The sequence below is a fragment of the Symphalangus syndactylus genome, chromosome 5, assembly GCF_028878055.3.
Source record: "Symphalangus syndactylus isolate Jambi chromosome 5, NHGRI_mSymSyn1-v2.1_pri, whole genome shotgun sequence".
Classification (NCBI taxonomy): domain Eukaryota; kingdom Metazoa; phylum Chordata; class Mammalia; order Primates; family Hylobatidae; genus Symphalangus; species Symphalangus syndactylus.
In genome coordinates this window covers 66897400-66920649 of record NC_072427.2, presented here as the reverse complement: position 1 = coordinate 66920649, position 23250 = coordinate 66897400, and the positions used below count along the sequence as shown (strand labels likewise).

The 23250-nt window shown below is 39.8% G+C and overlaps 1 protein-coding gene across 7 annotated transcripts in view; it reads left to right on the top strand.

Moving 5' to 3' along the window:
• The window catches only part of LMNTD1 (lamin tail domain containing 1), a 208203-nt gene that overhangs the window by 148262 nt on the left and 36691 nt on the right, over window positions 1-23250 (top strand). The window contains exon 10 of one of the 7 annotated variants that reach the window (XM_063639978.1): window positions 18954-18972. The exons of 2 other annotated variants lie outside the window; for them this stretch is intronic. The gene's annotated coding sequence lies outside the window, so the exon portion shown is untranslated. Of the gene's footprint in view, window positions 1-7827; window positions 7847-12738; window positions 13111-16341; window positions 16388-18953; window positions 18973-23250 lie in introns of those variants that run through there. 4 more of the 7 variants (XM_063639975.1, XM_063639983.1, XM_063639982.1 and 1 more) reach the window with 4 other exon arrangements.

The window sequence follows — 23250 nt, the reverse complement described above, 5'->3', positions numbered from 1 at the left end:
CATTCTGTCCTAAATAAGTTATGTAGGTATGTGGATTGTGGTCCTGAAAATGAGGGGAAAGCTTCTCTAAATAAGAAGTCAATATGATTACGAAGTGACCAAATTTTACCTTAATATCAACAGAGTGCAAAGGTCAGTAATAAAACTCTTCTCTACCTTCTATCTGCATAGCATATTGTATTTTATATTAGTCAATGAATAGAGTTCAGACAGAAGGAGGAACATAGTCACAGGAGCATAACTACCACAAGAAATGGTTTTCAAGTTTATGTCTTATGCCTCCTACTATGTAGAAAACAAGGAGCCTCCTGGATAGGTTGGGGTGGGGAAGGAATCCACTTCCAAGACTCCCCATTCACATGGTTGGCAAAGCGGTCCTGACAGCACATTCCTATCCACAACGTCCTCTCCTTAAGGCAGCTGGGGCTTCCTCACACCTGGTCCCTAGGTTCCAAGGGTGAGTGGCCTAAGAAACAGGAAGTGAGAGCTGCCTATTTCTTAGGGTATGGATGCAGAAACCAACAGCATCCCTCAGACATGTTCTATTAGTCAAGCAGTTACAGAGCCTAGGTTCAAAGGGAGGGAATATAGACCTCACCTCTCTGTAGAAGGCCTATCAAAGGATCGTGTGCCATTTTAAACCCATTATTATTTGTAAATTGCCAACAAATTACACACTACTTTTCTACTTGATCTTGCCTTTCTAAATGCATTGGGAATGGGAATGTCTGCCCCAATCACTGACAATAAAATATATTCCAAGTCCATCCCAAATTCAGTTGGTGGACCCATTGAATCCTGATGTTTCAAAGAATCAGAACAGGGAAGAAACCATGGCCTTTTATGTTTTGGGTGGGTATATTGTGAATTTAATTGAAACAAGGAGACTGTGTTTGAATATTTCTCTGAAGCAACAATTGGTTCTACAGATTATAAATTAACTCTTAATTCCTTGCACCACCTTTCCAGGGCCCCTCAACATCTTTTCCTCTTCGTTTAGTCACTAAAATCCACTGGGATTAGCTGGAGATATACTGTGAAGGGCTTGTAGTTTTGTTTAGTTTTTACCTTTCAAGCTTATTTTTCCCTGTTATGCATTGTAATCACCAGATATTTTTTGAGCATCTATTATACACTAAGCATGAAAATAATGTGTAAGAATAATACATTGTCCATGCCTTTAAAGAAGTCATAGACCAGTGGGAAAGATACTTGTAACCAAATACTTAAAGAATCACAGAAGTACTACAACAAAACTAAATACAAAATCCTGAGGGTTCTTTGAAGAACAGTAATTGCAGATAGGTGCCAAGGAGCTGATTTTAAGAAACAGGCTAGATGTTTCAGGCTAATGGAGAAAAGGAAGGCAGATCAGGACATGCAGCAAATACATGGAACACACTGGGCAGCTTTAAGGAATGGTCATTTATGTTGGTACGTTTAGAATATGGAATAAAAGAAGGAACAAGGAGATGAGTCCAGAAAGGTAGATTGTGAGCTTTGTGTTCTGGGGCCAAGTGGTTGAACATGCTCCCATAAGTTATAGAAGAGAAAGAGTAATCCCAGCTTCTCCTTTGGAATCCAGCAGCATGTAGGATAGTGAGAGATAAAGATAGAATTTGTTCCACTATAAAATAGTGCGTATTTTTCTAAGAAACCTCAACTTTTTCAATCTTGTTTTTATGACTTGCTTGAAAAAAGGTTTAATTAAAAAAATATTGATCATAGCATTTCTAGCTCATATGTATAGTTATAAAACCTAAAAATTATTGATTGATCAAATACAGTGATGACATCTAGCTTTGGCTTCAGAGTAAATGTCTGCCTTTGTTATCAGCATAGACTTCTTGAAATTCTTCTCTCCTTTATCATCTACTATCAGAATGAACAAAGCATAAAATATTCATGATAGGTTTTTTCCCCTAAAAATTCAGTGTTAAGCCAACATCAATCTATACAATGCAACTCATGATCCCTAATTAATAAATTACACATTGTTCCATCTCCGCTATGAAAATATGCTATAGGGAAATTGACATGTGCAAGGAGCTGTCTCAGGAAGTAAAAAGGACATCCTTTAAGAGTATCAACCTAAATTGAAAAGTTGGCTTGAATTATTATGCTAAGCCTATGCTATAACATTTTCAGGTAAAAACTTGATGGAGGATGGGGTAATATTCCAGTCTTAAGACTTTTGAAAAAATGTGTTCATAAGATTGACTGATATGCTCTTCTAAACTTGTCCTACTGGTTTTGCCAAAATGCTGCACCATTTAGTTCACATTACTGTTCAAGATCCCACAATGACTCTTACTTTCCCATAGTTTGAAATCTAAAGTAAACTCTAATGTTTGCTAAGTTTTCTGGTTGATTTCTGGACGTATATCTCTCCCTTCTGTATTTATTTGTGCAATCACTGCCTCAACTAGCACCTAATTTTATGTAAATTATCAACTCCCTAAATGTTCCCAAGGACTCCTGCTTGCTAAAGTTACCTCTTCCTTTTAAAAGGCTAACAAAAAATTGTCTTGTAACCTGCCCCCACAATGGGAAACCTATTGTCTCTCCTAACTCTGAGGAAGGTTGATTGTTTAGGGGTTAAGCTTCCCTGGTCACTAATGACCTCCTGGTGAATTCCCCATGGTCTATCCTTGTGTTGCCTTCTGTGCATGTTGTTCTTTCCCAGCAGCACATCACCATCAGGCTGGCACCGCCTCAAATCCTCCAGCACCAAACTGCTTTCTACACAAGACTGTGCGTCCAGCCCACATTGCCTTGGGGCAATAGAGAGAATTTATGTTACTTGGTCTGTAACCCAGCAAATAACTTAGGACTGAATGTTTATTGTCTGTGAAGTCTTTTGGGCATTCCCATCTCTAGCAATTTCTCAAGGACTTTCTCCCCATGCAGGTACATTACGTTGCTCCATCAACCTTCCTTTCTCGTCTCATTTCCTTAGCTTCATAGTCCAGTTCTAGCTCCTCCCCACCACCCCTCTGTAGACTTTCTTGTTACTTCTCCTATAGGAAGTTTCTCTTTCAAGCTTCTTTGGTTAAATAAGGTTAGTCTTGTTCCAAAAGAAACACATTTCAGATATAACGTCTGCTTCATTCTGCATTATACCCATTGCCCCACTCTCTTGATCAACATTTGATTTTCTCCATATAAAATGCTAAGTTTCCTTTGGTAATTATTTTATAGAAAAAAGGGGGAAAAAATGATGAAGCACCTACGTGGTAATCAGCCACTGAACTAGATGCTTTTAACTAGTTCTCATTTCATCCTCAGGCGGCACTGGGCCCCAACACCAGTAGCCAGCTAGAGCTCATCTGTAGCTGCTCCATCTCTATCTGGTGAGAGCCATATGGTTTGCCTCAGTCAATTGTTGATTTCACTTTTATAAAGGCATGCCACTTTGCCTTTTGTCAGCCTGGAATTGTGTTTGTCAAAGACTAGTCCTTACAGCAGTTGCATTGCATTAGGTTGGAGTTTGTTAGAACTCCAACATCTTAGAACCCACCCAGACCCACCAAATTAGAATCTACATTTTAACTCTTTCCCTGGGTGGTTAGTGTGCAAATCAGATTTAGAGAAGCATGAATCTCCATATATTACTAGGTTCACAGTATCTTTATAGATTCTTGTTGATTAACGTCTGTATTCAATTAGGATTGCTGGCTCAGCGTTAGAGGACATTCATGACCCTATATTTCCAGAAGCAGCAGCAAAATAACTGTGCAAAAATAAAGGGAAGGCTTTAGTTCTGAATTTAAACTATTTGCAAAAACTTAAAAACTGATTTTCTTGTTTATAGTTACCTTCCGCACCTCTGTAAAATAAGGTTTCCTTTTTCCATACCTCAAATGTAAGAATGTAAGGGCTTCTAACTTTTATGGAGTTATCCATTCCACCTAGATAATAGATTTACTACTTTTGCTCATTGGCAACTAAAGTGTATATACCTCGTTCAGATTTGTAATTGCCAAGTGTTTCAGAAATGAGGACCTTGAAAAAGGATATTATAGTTTAAACTTCACTTAATGTTAGAAAAATGTTAGGTCAATAGACCGTCTTTGAACTTTCCAAGTGGAGTTTTGCTAGTTCTTTTGCAACTAGCAAAAAACCCACTATGAATATCTGTCATTTTCCATAGTTTCTTTGCTAGCTGTAGGTATTTGTTTGCTTGCTTATTTCTTGCTAACTTTTTAAACAGGAGGGATTAGAGAAAAGTAAGGGATAGTGTTACAGAAGAATACATTACACATTATAGGCTTATCCAAAGCCTTCAGATACCGAACAAATTGTGGGGTGGAGAAGCAGAGAGTTAAAAAGGGTATTTGCTGAACTGGTTTTTATTTAAAGTCAAATAGTTTAAAAAGAAACTAAGCCTTCTGGTTTCCTTTAGATTTTTATCAGTACCATTTTTACAGTTTCTCTTTGGCATCAAAATAAATCTTTCTAATATACTACCTCAAGTGAAACCAATAAATTTATAGCCACAACATAAAGATTTTGGAAGCTTTTTCAACATAAATATTTTGGAAGTGCTTTCAAATACTTGAAATCAGTACATACAATCCTTATATCCTGAATCCTCATTCACCTTTTTATTTTTCAATAATATCATCAGGTTTTCTTTTGTAATTTCTTTTGCAATTACAAGCATGTTTCTTCATAACTACTTAAAATAGCTATTGGGTCAATTCTCTCATAATGTACTCACCCATTCACCTACGGGATATTTAAATTCCTCACCAAATGTTTCTTATTACAGACAATGCTGGGCCAGGCGCAGTGGCTCACACCTGTTATCCCAGCACTTTGGAAGGCTAAGGCCAGAGGTTCATTTGAGCTCAGGAGTTCAAGACCAGCCTGGGCAACATAGTGAGACCCTGTCTCTTAAAACAAAACAAAACAAAAAACAAAAAAAAACAATGCTTCAAGAAGCATATTCATGCAAATTATTTTTCTACATAAACACTTTTATTTTAAAAACAATAATTTAGAAAGAAGTTGACTTTAATCGAAAACTGTAATTGGATAAAGTATATTTTCTAAATATGTCTCTTTCATTCTCAACTCCCAACATTTTTTTTTTAATTTACAAAAGAAAAACACAAAAGTTAACTATCCAGGTGACTTAAATATACTTGCTTTTTTCTCAATCATCTGTCAAGTTTGAGGTTAATTGCTTTTTGGCTGAACTTTGTGTAAACAGACACAACCAATAAAGGTTAGTCAGCAAGTTAAAGCTCTTGGTCCTCTGTCATATTTAGCTCTTCAGACTATTTATGTCCAAGTGTTTTAACCAAGGAGTTAAATGGTTAGATTTCTCATTCATCGATTGTTTGGGGTTATTACCCAAGGAACTTAAGCTTTAACCATCAACTATGCATTCTTTTTTTTTTTTTTTTTTTTTTTTTTTTTTTTTTTTTTTTTGAGATGGAATGTTGCTCTGTCACCTGGCTGGAGTACAGTGGCGCAATCTTGGCTACTGCAACTTCCGCCTCCTGAGTTCAAACGATGCTTCAACCTCAGCTTCTTGAGTAGCTGGGACTACAGGCACGCACCACCACGACTGGCTAATTTTTGTATTTTTAGTAGAGGCAGGGTTTCACCATGTTGGCCAGGCTGGTCTGGAACTCCTGACCTCAAATGATCCACCCACCTCGGCCTCCCAAAGTGCTAGGATTACAGGCGTGAGCCACCATGCCAAGCCTAACTACTCATTCTTAAAGGCCCACATTGATATTTCCTTTTTAAGATAATTGTTTAATATAAATTTTTTGAGACAGGATCTCCCTTTGTCACCAAGCTGGGGTGCAGTGGCATGATCATAGCTCACTGCAGCCTCAACCCCTGAACTCAAGCGATCCTCCCTCCTCAGCCTCCTGAGTAGCTGGGACTACAGGTGCACACAACCACACCTGGATAATTTTTGTATTTTTTTAGAGACAGGGTTTTGCCATGTTGCCAAGGCTGGTCTCCAACTTCTGAGTTCAGGCAATCCTCCCCTCTCAGCCTCCCAAAGTGCTGAGATTACAGGCATGAGCCACCACGCCCAGCCCACGTTAAGACTTCTTATATCCATTTTAGTCTCTGCTCTTTGTCCTTCATTTTTAAGGGTTGTGTTAAAATGCAAGGTAAACACAAGTGCTGAAATAAGTGATGAGCAAATACCCTAAAGTTAGGAGGCAGAGATTACTGAACTGTGTGGCAGTTGTTTTATCAAGTTATTGTCACTGCTTTGAAAACCTTAATCTTAAAGATACTTTACCAAATTAGATGGGTCCTGTAAGTGAACACACACTCCGAAGTGCACTGTGGCCCGACAGCATTCTTTTCTGTGAACACAGACTTTCTGGGCCTCAGAATGCTGTTGACAAATGATAATTAATTTAATTGTGAACAGCTGTTTCCTAAGTGTGTGCCTCTTCAAGTGAGAGGCAGGACATAAACACACTCACCAACTCAGCACCAGGAGGGTTAAAGAGGGGTCCTGCAGATATTCTGTGCTTGCTCTGGACACACAGGAGAGGCTTCTGGAAAAATTGAAAATAAGATGGATACCACTTCCTGTTTCTTCATTTTAGGAGCAGCCACTTGTTTCTGATGCTTGAATTTTATGACTGATTGACACTCGGAAACATTTTCAAAGATATATTCAAAATTTAGCTGATTTTGTTCAAAGGAAAAGAGACATCCCCAATTCATTGTCAAAAAGCATAATGGGTCAACGATCTGTATTAATAATCCCTTATTGTAGCACTTAGATTTGTGTTAAATCCAAGGCTTCAGTTTCTTTTTTTTCTTCATGAAAGTAGATGAACTATCTTAGAACTTTAAGATTAACTGTCTCTGACAACTATAAAAAAAATATAGTTACTGGGGGATGTAAAATTAAAGCTGATGGAGACTGCAGAAGTTAATGTGGTTCTGGGATTAACATGCAGGGTTATTTGTTCTTAACATGTTATCTTCTATTGATTCTAATCAAACACAGCCAGTTCATCACTTTACCTCATAACTTTCAAATGTGTACATGCTAATGACAGCAATTGTATAGCCTGAAGTTTAAAGCAGAACATGAGAAATTACTTCTTCATTTTTTGCCTCCATTTTATCCTCATACTTATCCTGAAATGTTTTCCAAATTTTTTCACTTATTTCTACAGTCGGCTATTTTCCATTACCACAAGGGAAGGAAAATACTGCTGAAGAGACTTGGGTTTCAAAGAAACGTTATTGCTTGACTGAGGGTCTTTAAATACAAACCTAGAGAAATGTTTCAACCTTCTTTCACTATATATATGTGCGTGTGTGTGTGTGTGTGTGTGTGTGTGTGTGTGTGTGTAGAGACAATATATTACTATATGTTGATGACCTCATTTAAGTAAACTAGGTAGTTAGGTTGTGATTTGAAAGAACCTGAGTGCTCAAGAATCTCTCTACAGCCACAGACGTCACACAAGATATCCTCTTCAGAGATTTAAAGAATTTCTATTGGGATTTAGCCTGTTGTCTATGCAGCCACAGTTTAGCAGTGATAAGTTCTATGTTTTACAGAACGATCCTGATTTCAAATCACCATTTTATTTTCTTTGAATCCGCAAAATTTTCCCAAAAGATGGCAGCATTGGTGCCCAAAGTCTATGTTGAGGCTGCACAGAAATCTGGAAGTGACTTTAAAATGTCAGATACATATATCAAATTTTGGTTTAGAAAATACTTAGGTGGTTGTACACACAATCTAGGAGAGTAACATACGAAGTGATTTGCAAACAACTTAAATATAGAATGACTTGCCTGCTGTGTTCTCTGTGCTAGGGAGATCCTGGACTGGTGCCAAGGGCGAGAAACAGACAAAATTGTCTGTCTTCATGAAGCTTATATTTTAGTGATGGGAAACGAACAATGTACAAAATAAATAAGATAGCATGTTAGAAGGTGGTGATATGCTGGAAAATAAACCGAGAAGGATGACAAGGAACTGCTGAAGGAGGTTTACTGTGATTCAAACAGGATGGACAAGGAAGGTGTCACTAAGAAGGTGACATGTCAGCCAGTACTGAAGAAGGCAAGGGAACAAGCCACGTGGGATGTGGAGTGAAGAGTTCAGCAGTAGAAATGGCAAGCCCAAAGACTCTGCAGTGGGAGGAATAAGAGGGGGATATAACTGGGACCAGTGAGTATGGGAGGAGAGTAGATCAGAGAGGCAAGCAGTAGAGCAGGCCTTGTAGAGCCTTGTGAAATAAATTACCTTGATGCCTAAGGATTCTTGACTTTACGGAATAGTATAGGCCTCAGTTATTTGGACAGCAAGCTAGACAGGCCCACCTGTGAGATAGGGTGTCTTTACCTCATGGTTGACACACATGGATAAATAGTGCCTCGATGGCTCAACTAGCTTTGCTGTTATCTGTGGATTTCAAATTATTTAGGGACTATAAAGACATATGCATCTGAAAATATAGTAATATTAATACAAGGTAGTGCCTTGTTAGAAGCAGATACGGTGCTGGCGAATAAACTTAGCAGAGAAAAATAATCAGGCATTCAATTCTGGAAAGGATTTTAGGATAAAGGGAGAATGGGACTAGGTTTTTAACCATCCTTGGTATTTGGAAAGAACAGCACAAAGTATGACGATCTGCATTAGCCAAGACAGAAAAGCACAGGTCAATTGAGCAGACAGAGGATTGACCTTTTTGACTACAGCATAGGATCAGGAGCCACCTTGCATCCTTCCACCCACTGCATTATTTCTGCTATCCCTCTGCACCTAGGGCTGCTGCTAAGCCATAGAACACCTTTCTGCAAGTTTGAGAAGGGCTCAAGTGTCCCTTCAAGAACTACTTTCATCACTGGAAAGCTGTGGCATACTGATGTTGTTAGAACAAGATGCTTTACTGCCGTCTGCCAGAAAATCATGATAAAATACAAATGCACCATGCCTACAATGGGAGTGCATGCCTTCAAGCTGCACATTGCACAAACCATACAACCATGTGTGGCAGCTGGACATGTAGGAGAAGGTGTTAATAAGTCTGGATAGGAACTATTTAATCTGAATGTGAAGGTATTTGTATTGCATGTGAGTGCTCACCATTGGGTGACCTCAGCAGAGGAGGATTTTAATAATCAAGTAGATAGGATGACCCACTCTGTGGACACCACTCAGCCTCTTTCCCCCGCCACCCCTGTCATTGCCCAATGGTCCTATGAACAAAGTGGTCATGGTGGCAGGGATGGAGGTTATGCATGGGCTCAGCAACATGGACTTCCACTCGCCAAGGCTGACCTGGCTACAGCCACTGCTGAGTGCCCAATTTGCCAGCAGCAGAGACCAACATTGAGCCCTTGATATGGCACCATTCCTCAGGGGATCAGCCAGCTACCTGGTGGTAAGTTGATTATATTGGACCTCTTCTATCATGAAAAGGACAGCGATTTGTCTTCACTGGAATAGACACTCCAGATATGAGTTTGCCTATCCTGCACATAACACTTCTGCCAAGACTACCATCTGTGGACTCATGGAAGGCTTTATCCACCGTCATGGTATTCCACACAGCATTGCCTCTGACCAAGGCACTCACTTTACGGATAAAGAAGTGTGGCAGCAGGCTCATGCTCATGGAATTCACTGGTCTTACCATGTTCTCCATCATCCTGAAGCAGCTGGATTGATAAAACAGTGGAATGGCCTTTTGAAGTCACAATCACAATGCCAACTAGGTGACAATACTTTGCAGGGCTAGGGCAAAGTTCTCCAGAAGGCCATGTATGTTCTGAATCAGCATCCAATATATGGTACTGTTTCTCTCATAGCCAGGATTCACAGGTCTAGGAATCAAGGGGTAGAAGTAGAAGTAGCACCACTCACCATCACCCCTAGTGATCCACTAGCAAAATTTTTGATTCCTGTTCCCACGACAATATGTTCTGTGGGCCTAGAGGTCTTAGTTCCAGAAGGAGGAACGCTTCCACCAGTAGACACAACAGCGATTCCATTAAACTGGAAGTTAAGATTGCCACCTGGACACTTTAGGCTCCTCCTACCTTTAAGTCAACAGGCTAAGAAGGGAGTTACAGTGTTGGCTGGAGTGATTGACTTGAACTATCAAAATGAAATCAGTTTACTACTCCACAACAGAGGTAAGGAAGAGTACTCATGGAATACAGGAGATCCCTTAGGGGGTCTCTTAGTATTGCCATGCCCTGTGATTAAGGTCAATGGGAAACCACAACAGCTCAATCCAGGTAGGACTACAAATGGCCCAGACCCTTCAGGAATGAAAGTTTGGGTCACTCCACCAAGAAAAAGAAAAAAAATCATGACCTGCTGAGATGTTTGCTGAAGGCAAAGGGAATACAGAAGGGGTAGTAGAAGAAGGTAGTCATCAATACCAGCTTTTTATTTTTCTTGAGACAGAGTTTCACTCTTGTTGCCCAGGCTGGAGTGCAATGGCACGGTCTTGGCTCACTGCAACCTCCGCCTCCCAGGTTGAAGTGATTATCCTGCCTCAGCCTCCCAAGTAGCTGGGATTATAGGTGCCCACGAACACACAGGGCTAAGTTTTGTACTTTTTAGTGGAGACAGAGTTTCACCATGTTGGCCAGGATGGTCTCGAACTACTGACCTCTGGTGATTCGCCTGCCTCAGCCTCCTGAAGTGCTAGGATTACTGGCATGAGCCACCTTCTTTTGTTAAAAACTTGTTTGTGCATGTATACACTTGTAGTAAGAAAATATCTTCATTTTATTTCCTTTTTCTTTTATCATGTAAGATTTATTGACTTCACATCAGCATTTAAGTATTGTTAACTTTGTGTAATAGTATTTAGGTTAGGAATCGATGCATTTCCGGTTGCATGAAGGATAGTTATGTTAGGTGTAATTATGACCTTATTATTGTCTTTATTTGAAGATTATGTATGATCTCAGGAGATGTGTGTGGGTTCAAGTTGACAAAGGGTGGACTTGTGATGGTTGATACTGAGTGTCACCTTGATTGGATTGAAGTATTGATCCTGGGTACATCTGTGAAGGTGTTACCAAAGGAGATTAACATTTGAGTCAGTGAGCTAGGAAAGGCAGACCCACCCTTAATCTGGGTGGGTAGGCACAATCTAATCAGCTGCCAGTACAGCTAGAATATAAGCAGGCAGAAAAATGTGAAAAGAGAGACTGGCCTAGCCTCCCAGCCTACATCTTTATCCTGCACTGGATGCTTCCTGCCCTCAAATATCTGACTCCAAGTTCTTCAGTTTTGGAACTCAGACTGGCTTTCCTTGCTCGTCAGCCTCCAGACAGCCTACACTGTGGGACCTTGTGATTGTGTGACTTAAAACTTAAAAAGTTTTAATAATAATAAGAGTCCTACCACTCTTGCCTTCCAAATCCCTGCTTATATATATGGCATCTCTTAGTATTACCATGCCCTGTGATAAAGGTCAATGGGAAACTACAACAGCCCAATCCAGGCAGAACTACAAATGACCCAAGGCCTTCAGGAATGAAAGTTTGGGTCATTACACCAGGAAAAAAACACATCTTTGTTCTTCCATCCCAGCTGGCCCCTCATGCTGGTGGCATCCCTCAAGACAGCTTTTCCAAATTTCTCTACTTTTCTCCTGATTTTAATCTCATGCCTGATGTCTTACTTTTAACCAGTAACTCACCTTTCAATTTTTCTTCCTTCCAACTATTATCCTCTATCTTCACCATCCTCTCCTTTCTCTCAGGAGAAAGAATCGCCCCTGTTGCTTTCTACGACCAATTTTATCCCCACCAATCCCCACTAGAACTATGTTCTATTGACTCTTTTCCTCTTATTTTTTCACTTTCTCTGTCTCTCTCTCTCTGCCCCCACCCAACTCTCTTGCCTTTTTCCCCTGAAGTCAAAGATGTCCCCAGCTCCTTTGTATGTTAAAATAAACTGTCAGGCCCACTTTCCCTTCAAGATATCTTTACCATCTTATTCTCTCTTCATTGACAAACTTCTTTTAAAAAATAATAATAATGTAATAGTTCTCCATAGAAAAGCTGTCAGTTTCCTCTCAGAAAAATGTTCATATAGCCTACATTCAAATGTCTCATCTGCTTTCAGGAGGTTATTGGATTCTGTGAGGCCCATGGGTTGATTCTCCAAGGATTTGGGGATGGGCATAGAGGGAATATAGATCATGCTACCTCAGGAAATTCACCTTGGTGTGGTGATAATGGCCCTGGATGACACTGGCCATGGCAGTAGCTGCACCTCGGCTACCTATTCGATTTGCCCTGGAGACCCTGGGAGATTTTAAACAATTATTTCTGTAAATAATTCCAACAACATAAACACTGAGGACATTATTCCATTAGTCAGTTATCCAGGGCTGCTTTCAGTCAGGAGTTCTGCCCAGCGTGCTCATAGATGACTTTCCAACATGGTTTAAATATCCACATTAAAAAAACTCTAGAAGTCAAGGTCAAAACTGGGGAAAATCATAGAAATCCTTTAGTCTAGCGCCCTCAGTTCTATCAATTCAACCCAAGCATCCATGCAACCTTTGGTCAGTTTCAACCTCTTTCTTCTTTGATTTCTTTATCTGTAAAATGAAGAAAGTAAGCACACATACCTCATAGAACTATGGTATGGATTAAATTAATTGAGACAGTAGTGTAAAGAATTTAGCATAGTGTCTGACACATAGAGCTCAATAACAGATCACTCTCATTTTGTATAATTACTAGTAATCTAGTCCACCCTCAACTAGAAAAGCAAAAGAGAACTCAAATCCCCGAGGCCTGCTCTGCAACCTCACTGCTATTCCATGCGAGGGTGAAGACATCACATTTCTATATGGAAAAAGGATCCAAAATTTGTATTGCTGTAGAATTGGTAAATTATAGATGCTTGATGAAATCACGAGTCCTACCACTCTTGCCTTACAAATCCCTGCAGAAAACAAGCAGATGGTTAGTATTATTCAATGGATAAAATTGCTATTTGCCTTAGATTTCCCTTTTTGTAAACAAAGTTATTTTGGGTACAGACCTCACAAAAGAAGAGCATGTGCAATTGTTTAACCATTTTACATTGACTGATAAATCTCTTTTTTCCATAACTGTGCCACATTTCATTAAATATTCAGTGGAGGTTTTGATTCCATTACGGGATCTGGATCCATGCATATTCCCAAAGCTGGAGTGAGTAATGTTGTTCCCTGATTTTTCAGATTGTTCTCGACCTACATGCTCATTTTTGCTTAAAGGGTAACATGATTTTATTATTGTTTTTGTTCCTGTTTTTGTTGTTGTTGTTATAAGTACACCAAACAAATTATTTAAGAAATGAATAGCACAGAATTCCCAAGCCAGTTTAGAGAAAATACTCAAAAATTGTTTTCTGGATATACATACAGCGAGAGCTATATTTCAAATAAATTTAAATTTTTTTTAAGTTTTTAAAATGTGAGAACACTATATGATACTAATAAATAATAGTCATTTGCTAAATATTTTAAAAATCCAGTAAGAGCTATTTAAACTTAGATTTCTTTTCCCCTACTAGATTTAAAAATCCATTACCATGTAATGTAGTTAATACTCCTTCCTTCAGGAAAGACCATATTTAACACCAACTTAGCCAGATATATATTTTTTAATTAATAAAAGTCCCCACAGGAGGTTCTATTGTCTTTCTTTGCCTCACTGGCAAAAGCAAAACCAACCTACAAACAAAAACACATTGTCTCTTCATGCTTTTAATCAAAGTAAGGTATTTATTTTCCCTTCACTTATCTTTTGTATTTTGAAAGAGCATGGCACTAAGGAAGGTGCCCCTACAGGAGTAATCCTAGAGTTCCTTATGCCAGGTAAGGCCTGTCTAACACCTAGTATTTCTCAGATACAGTTTTATCTCTGCAGTCTTCTGTGTCTTTCTCTGATATCTATCACATTGCTACACAGCATTGGCCCAACACGCCTGAGCAAAATCCAGAATTTTCCTAGGGCCTTGAAAGATGTGGCAAACATTTTTAATGCCTACTTCTACCAATTTTCCCATTCCTCAATATAGCCGCAATTCATATGGGGTGGCCATATTTCCCAATAAAATTCTGGCCCGTGAGATGTAAATGGAAGTACATGTGACTTTCTAGGCAGAGGGGGCATGCCCTTCTTTCTTCCCTCCTGCTTCAAGCTTGTAACATGAACATGCTGTCAGCTAGATCATTAACAACCGTGCCGAGCCACAAAGTGGCTACAGAAATGGAAGCCATGTGCTTAAGATGACAGATAAGAAAGATAAAAGCTTGTATCTCTGATATTACCTTTAAGATATCATATTATATCCCTAGACTGCTTAAGAAACATACATTTCTGTTGTGTTTAAACCAGTTATTTTTTTGTTTGCTTCATACTGACGTTTTGTCATGTGGAGCTGAGCTTAACCCTGAGACACGGAGATCACCTGCAAGTTATAGAGAATGGGGAGAAAGCAGCAGTGAGTTAATACTAATTCATCATGTGCTTATAAAATCGACAAGACCAGAATTAGAACACATACATGGGGAAATAGCAGTTTTGAATGAAACTTTAAGATATAGTTATAGGCCAGGCACGGTGGCTCGCGCCTGTAATGCCAGCACTTTGGGAGGCCGAGGCGGGTGGATTGCCTGAGGTCAGGAGTTCGAGATCAGCCTGGCTAACATGGTGAAACCCCGTCTCTACTAAAAATACACACACAAAAATTTAGCTGGGCATGGTGGTGGGTGGCTGTAATCCCAGCTACTCGGGAGGCTGAAGCAGGAGAATCGCTTGAACCCGAGAGGCAGAGGTTGCACTCCAGCATGGGCAACAAGAGCGAAACTCCATCTCAAAAAAAAAAAGAAAAAGATGCAGTTATAACGTATTATGAATTGGTTTAAGAATTTCCTATCATGAAAAGATCACTGAGATTATAGACAATAATGAAAGCAGAAAACTACATTATACATTTGTCTTCTCAACTAAAGAAGCTCCACCTATAAATGTAATTGTATTGCCACTTAATACTTTCTCAGCCCCTTGATCATGTGTTTGTGGGTTTCTACCACTATTTCAAATGTAAAAAAGAAGATTGTGATTAATCAATAATACGTATGCTAATTATATTTTATTATTATAGAAAAGATAGTATTGCTGAAATGTGGCTCCTAGTTCTAAGAAAATATTTTGCTGTTTGTTCTACATTTTCTCCTTCAATAAAAATAGTTGAATTCTTTTTATAATAATATAAAGGATAAAAATTATTTTAAAAATGCATGTTTACAGTAGCATTATCTGTGATAGAAAAGATTTGAGAATAGCTAAATGGTTTGACAGCAGAATAGAGGATGTGTGGTGTGTTCATATGTTGGAACACTCTACAGTAATGCAAATGAACAGCTGCACACAAAATACATAGATGAATGACAGTATAATGCTAAAGAAGATTTTTAAAGTATATGCTGTCTGGATCCATTTATATAAAGTTCAAAATAAGCAAAATGAATTTGTTGTGTTAGTAATTAGAATAGGAGTCTCCTTCCTGGGAAGCAGTGATCAGAAGGCAAGATGGGGCCTCTGAGGAACTGTGAATGTCCTGTCTCATCATCTCATGCTCACTTTGTAAAATGACAACTTTGCTTTATCAAAATTCACCTAGCCATTCATTCATGATTTAGTACTTTCATGTGTGTACAATATTCTTCAATAAGAAGTCCACTTTGGAGCTGGATGTGGTGGTTCACACCTGTAATCCCAGCACTTTGAGAGGCTGAAGAGGGAGAATTGCTTGAGACCAGCGGCTTGACGCCAGCCTGGGCAACAAGGTGAGGCTTTGCCTCAACAAAGACTAAAAAAAAGTTAGTCAGGCATGGTTAGTCCCAGCTACTCAGGAGGCTAAGGTGGGAGGGGCTTGAGCGCAGGAGGTCAAGACTGCAGTGAGCTGTGTTTGAGCCACTGCACTCCAGCCTAGGTGAAAAAGCAAGACCATGTCTCAAAAAAAAAACACTGAAGTTTACTTGGAAAAAAGAAAGTCTAAAAACAAAACACCACCTGATTCTGATTTTCCTATCCTTGCTTCTTAAATTCAGTTGAGAGGTTAGAATGTTCCTCATCTGCTATAGTCCAAATGTGTCCCTCAGAATTCATGTGTTGGAAATTTAATCCCCAATACAACAGAGTTGGCAAATGGGGCCCAGTGGTAGGTGTTTAGGTGATGAGGGCTCTGCCCTCATGAACAGAGTAAAGACATTATTTTAAAAAGCTTTTCAAAATGGGTTTGCTTTCTTGCACTCTCACATTTTTGCCTTCCACTATGTTCTGATGCAGCAAGAAGGCCCTGGCCAGATGCTGACACCTTAGAATTGGACTTTCCAACCTTCAGAACTGTAAGCCAATACATTTCTGTTAATTATAAATTACCTAGTCCCAGGTATTCTGTCATGCCAGCACAAAACAGACTAAGACACCATCTTACCCTACAGCCAGTACCAGGATTTTGAATGACAGAATGATGACCTCATCATCCTTTGTTTTTGCTGGCCAGTTCCATATTTTGAATGGAAATCACCTGGCTCCTGTGAGTTCTTTTGTATCCTCTCTAACTTATCCTTCAGTATCAAATTTGAAGGATTGTTTTGAGGGGGTCTGAAATTCTCAGTTTTTGCTCTATCTTGTTTCTCCTTTTTCCATTTGCTCCCATTGACACACATGGAGTCTCAATTGTACTTTCATCCCAGTCAGCAGCTGCCCCAAACAAGAAGACATGCCCCATCATTAGTGGTGCCAGGTGCTGGCTTTAGCAGAACATATTCTAAATGTAACTGATCAATGGCTTATATATTGTCCTAACAGTTTATTGCACTTGGAGTTCTCACTTTAGATTAGCTCCCCTAGAGGGGTTTTAAAAAATATACACATATAGCTCTGTTATAACTGTGGCTTTTAAAGGTCTTTTTAAATTGTAAATGTTCTCTGGACCCTTACTACATTTTTAATAATTGACAACAGAATTCTAAAAGCCTCCACATCCATGCTCAGGGGACCTTGTAATCAAAGGACATAATCTAATCCGTTACAGCATCTCTTAGGAGCCTCAGGAGGCCTGAAGATGCTGGCATGGTGCTAAAAAGAAGAGATCAGCAGTATCAGAGCTGATACTGCTGATCTTCTTCAGGGAATAAGAGAGGACTTTGGCCTACAAAGGGGGTGCCCTTATCCTCACATAAATTCGTCTGCTGATAAAACAAATGACAGAGCAAAGTTGTGGTTGATAATGGTTGGTATTGTGGCATAGAGAGTGATTTGAAAACCTCTCTTGACCTTGGAATCCTTTCTGCAAGTATCGTTAGGTAGGAGGGACTGGTCTGGTGGAATGAGAGGCAGGTAAGGAGCCTTACCATCTGAGCTTCTCTCCTCCCATCAACACCTTCTCCTCTCCTCCCATCAACATCAGATGGGATCTGCTGGGTCAATTGGACAGCACTGCACTGAAACTTTGTCCTCATACAATGATACAGTTCATAGGCCATAGGGAAGAGCCATCCCAAATCTAACCCTCCAGTGGATGCCAGACTGGTGTATAATAATCACTTAGGGAGTTGGTGAACATTCTGATTGCCAGGCCTGATAAAAGTCAGTAGCTGGTCCTAGGAATCTGTTTTTAATAAGATCCTCAGGTAATTCTGATGTACAGAGAAGCTTGAGAACCATGGTCATGGCATAGACAAAAACCTATACTTACGTTTCTGCAAGTGAGGACCAAGGACAGTCTGCATCAGAGTCACCTGCATGTCTGAGATGTGCACATTAGGACATGGAAGGCTTCATCGAGAAATGGAACACTGGGGGCTGCTCTGGCTGAATTGAACAAGAGTTCAGGCCTTCACCATATTGAAGTAGGAAGACTTGGAAATATTTCCATATGCATCAAAATTCATATCCACAGCTTCTCTTACAGAATCTCTGAACTTAAAGCAGGACCAATGGCACTTCTGGAAGACTCACCAATGTCTATGCACCATTTCTTTATTGTCTTCTCTCTTCTCCCTCAACAAGAATCCTTTATCAAGATTTAAGGTTCAAAATATCAGCTCAAACTGATTCATGTTCTTCCAAATCCCTTGGCTGATTCTTAGATTTCTGTCAAAAACTAAAGCTCTTTTTTTCTACATCTGCTAATGTCTCCTTTTCCCAAGGCATGAAGGTGGAAAATCCTACACGCTTGAGGTGAAGAAAGGGCCTTGGGGTACAAGTAAATTCAGAGGAGATACACACCAGTGCCGGTAATGTTTTGTTTCTTAAGCTGGGTATTAGGCACACAAGTGTGTTCAGCTTACAGAAACAAATTTAGTACACTTGTGATTTATGTACGTTTCTGTCTATATATGATACTTCAATAAAATGCATAATAAAAAGTGATTAATATCTCAAAATGTTATTGTGCTCATCGATCAATTGGTAGATCAATAGAGACAAAGATAAGAATACAGAAAAAATCTGAACAAAATTTGTTAATGGGGTACGGTGGCTCCCGCCTGTAATCCCAGCACTTTGGGAAGTGGAGGCAGGCAGATCATTTGAGCCTGGGAGTTTGAGACCAGCCTGGGCAATAAGGCAAAACCCCATCTCTACAAAAAAAAAAAAAAAAATTAGCTGGGCATGGTGGTACGCGCCTGTGGTCCCAGCTACTCTGGAGGCGGAAGTGGGAGGATAGCTTGAGCTGGGACACCATTTTATCAAGAACATTTTAAATCAAGAAAACCAGTTCTTGAGGTTTTTCTTCTAAATGGGGACAATAATTTATAGCAAAAGAAATTTCCCAATCATGTTACCTGGTGATGATCCTCAGAGGGCTTCCAGTAGTGAATTTTGAGCATTATCTTTTGTCCTAACTTTGTGATTGTGAAGTTAATTTGCACAGGAACAATTTCCATCTCTAGATATATCTGTATACACTTGATGGAGCCAAAAGAAAATTTCAAAGAACTTAGAAGGAATAGAATGCTTTTCAGAGATGCTTGCAAAGTCAGAACTCTGTAAGCATTTATATAAGAAACCACTTAATGTCTACTTGACTGATGGGTACTCAAATTGCAATAAGACAGCTGCTGAATAGAAAGTAAAGTGTTTTTAAAGATGAAAGAAACAATTCTCCTCTTCTAAGGTCAGTGTTGTACAACTCACATGCCAAAAAATCACGAGGTCTTCCTGAATGCCATTTCCAAGGCTGCTTAAGAGAAACCGGAAGCCAGCAGGACTGTCTTTGGTGCTCAACCAATTTCCTTCTCAGATTTCCTCCTTCCCCATCCCCATCCTTTCTCTCACGCCACCCCATCTCCAACCACAAACACCCTTTAGTTTCCCATTCTTGTTACCTTTCTTGTCCTCAGCTAGATGACATTAAATTTGGTGTTTTCAACAAATATACGTAAAGCAGCTACTCTGAGGGATTAACTGAAGATAGTTAAACATGGCCCCTGTGTCCTTCCCTTTGTAACAGGGACTTCTGGAAATAGAGAGGTTTTTAGACAGGTGGTAGGATGGATATTTCTGGGCAGAAACAAGCCATCACTGGCTCATCTCAGTGTTGTACTGGGAGGCATGTTACTCTAGGAAACATGATCCATCCCTTTCTCCCTTGATTTTTTTCAGTTCACCCTAAGGCCAGGTACCCACAGTTTGGGAAGGACTTCCTCTGGTATCTCCTTAGCTAATAGGCTCAGTGAGGTGGCCTCTTGAGACAGTGGCTTCTCAGCGAATGGGTAAGAAATGTGCCCACAGATCATCACCACCACATCTGGCCCTCTCTGCTAACAAACAAATGAATTTGCAAGGGCTTAGCATGCCCTCTCCCCTCCAAAACCAGGCTGCTGCCTCCTGATCAGCGGCCCAGCGTTGAGCATGTGAACACTATCGCTGAGTGAGCTCTGTACCCTGTACCCCAAACCACATTTGTGTGGCTCTTCAATGTAATGAGTCATGCTGACTGCTTGGAGTAATGGGTGCTTAATCTCTCTGTGCCTCAGTTTCCTCATCTGTAAAATAGGAAGAACAATAGTGCCTATCATACAGCATTAGTATGAAGATTAAATAAAATGGGGAAAGTGCTAACATGATGCCTTGCAAATAATACATGCTGGCTCTTTAAACACCCAAAGCCATTCTTATCAAAGACTTCTCTACATGATAATGGTGAGAACTCCGGGTCTCATGCCTTGTTAGTATTTGTATTAAGATCTACTCAAATGCTGTTCATTGAGGTGTCATAACTACCATTTATTAAGTGCTCATTACATGCCAGGCACACTTTACATGCACTGTTTGCTTTCATCCTCATGACCATCCTCTGAAGTTTGTACTTGTTCTCTCCATTTTACAAAAACTGAGGCACAGGAAGTTTAAGTAAATGCCGAGGGTTACACAGCTACTAAATGGCCGGCAATCTGGCTCCACAGTCCTTGCCTCAGCCACTGTGCTAGCCCAAATACTGCACTGCCTACCCTGTGCCGTGGGCCAGAAAACACAACACACCTTTGTGGTCTGAGAGATGACCTGGCTGTAACAGGTACCAATCCAAGCTTGTGCTCAAATCATGGCCCAGTGATGAAATGTTTAACATTTTGAGTGCTTTAAAAATTTCAAATATTTTTAATATCTGTAAACACTTCCTGTGAATAGTCAGGAATAAAATTAGTGTAGCTTTTTATTGCTAATGTTTTTAGCAATTAATGTGTACTAGGAATTGGGTGACGTGCTTTACATTGATTCTGTCACTTTGTTTTTACAAGAACTTCAATGAGATGGGTACTGTGACTCCACCCATTTTATAGATGGGGCCCAGAGAAGTTAAGTAACAACCAGTGACACCACCTATCTTGTAGGGTTTTATGGGGACTAAATGGGTTAACACGTATAAGCAAATGCTTAGCATAGAGCCTGGTGTATTATTTATATGGTTCCCAGACTGTTCAATGAATATTAGTAGAATTCTCTCTCATTATCTTAGGAAAGACCATTCTTAGTCAAAGTGAAAGAAGATCTTTGCCAGCTGAGACAATTACACATCTTAGCAGCTAGCAGGAAAACTATAAATTCAGCTACCTATGAAAAATTCCTAGATTCATCTAAAATTCTCCTTTTAACTGAAATTATTCAATCAAATGTGTCTAAAACTAGGAATTTTATGAGGAAATACACTATAGACAGAAACATCATGTTTTTTAATTTAATTATATTCTTGTTATTTATATATTTGGTAAAAATTATATTTTATACACCGAAATATATCAATTCCAATAGGACAGATGCTGTGCTGATACTTCTGTTTTTCCCTCACTTTTCTCACCCAGACTCTGGCTCCATTCCTCCTACCTACACTAGCTCTTCAAGACAACCAGACCATTGCTTCTGGTTCTATTTTGGGATGTAACAGTAGATTCCAATATTCCTTTTGGGAGCTTTGACCAAAGAGGTCATTAAACAAGCAAGGTTTCTTCTTCCCAATTACCGGCCACATCTCACAGCATAACTTGGATATATAATGGGGTTTAAAGACTCCTTCCCCCAATGGGTGCGAATGAAGAGAAGAATAGAGTGAAGAGGAAGAGCATCCTGTCTGCCACACTTCAGGTTATCCTCTCCCAACATGTGGCAAAGCCGGAGCAAGAGAAGCCAGGTCTCACTTCTTATTCCCTCCTCCCTGATCTCTTATAGGAACCTATCTTTAAACCTCCAGAGTTTTCAAAGTATTAACAAGCACATTTTTAAATGCTATATTTCTTCCTACCCATTCCTCCCCTTCACACTCTTTAACCTAAATTTTGTGTTCAATGGAGTGAATCTGGAGGCACTGCCTTGACATTTCACTACAAGTACTGAAAGGCTGGGAGCAGCAATGCAAGTAGGAAGTATAGTGGGTTTGAATGGGTTTCTATTCATCCTATCAGTGGCAGAGAGATTCCCCCTTAGGGTTAGGAAGATGGCCAAACACATGACTCTAAGCATTGGACAGATGAGACCAACAGCAGTTCATTAGTCACATATACCCCAGCCTAGGGGAGGAGGACACAGCCCACCATTCAGGGCCACACAGGGGTTGCAATCCGGAACAGAATGAATAACCAGGGGCTGTGGGAGGCAGGCTTTGTAGTGTCAAGAAGATTTGGTGCCTCCTGGCTCCCACAGGAGGATGTAATTGGCTTGTTTGAAAAACTGCTCAGGAGGAAATTAAAACCCACTACCCAGGGATAAATAGGAACTGCACCTGGTCCCCTCAAAAAGGAGGGTTGTTTGGCTGGGGGGACGTCATCTGTGAGAGGAGAGTAGGGAGGAGAATTTGTAGTTAGGCCATTCAAGGCCTTCCCAATTTTACCAGATGTCAAGACAGCACATACTATTAACTTTAGGCCTCACATTATAAAAGGTGAGTACAAAGGAGAGTGTGTGAGAAATAGTTTTTGGCACACACAAGTAGATGAGAAAGAACAGGTGGAAAACTGGAGAGACAAGGTCTATCATGCAAGCTCAGATGTTCTTCTTGAAAACCAGAAATAGAGGTGGTGTTTAAGAGACTTCCATACAAGCAAAGCTCTGTTGTCAAGTCTCCAAATATTCCAATTTTAGCCAGTTTTTTTTATTATTCTGGAAGATTCTGTGGACTTTCATTTGCTTTATGACAGTGCTGATTAATAATTTGGGGGAAATAAATTGTTGGGATTATATAAGATACATATATAAAAAGCACATGGATGATAAAATCTCTGTATCAATGTATGGTCATTATTTCAGCACACCAAGAACAGCAAGAACTCCAATTTTCACTGAGAACTTACCGTGTGCTTTGCGTATACCCCCTCTCCTTTAACTTTCATGCCTACCTTACAAGGTTCATGTCATTCTAGGAAGGGAAAAGATGCAGGATCAGAGAGTTGCTGTGGCAGGGCAGGAATTTTTAACCCAACCCTACATGGATCTCAATAGAGTTTTTCGAAGCTTTAATAGTGTCTAGTCTGGTGAATAAAAAATAATACCGTATCTTTAACTTCACAGTAAAGTTAAGGACACCAGTTATTTATTTATTTTGTTATTCAACAGATAATGTTTGACTACCTACTATGTGCCAAGCATGGACCCTAGTGACGAGAAATCCAAACCCTTAATGTTTCAAAGAATAGCGTGGAAGTGTAGACATTCACAATGGCCATACTGCCCAAGGTAATTTATAGATTCAATGCCATC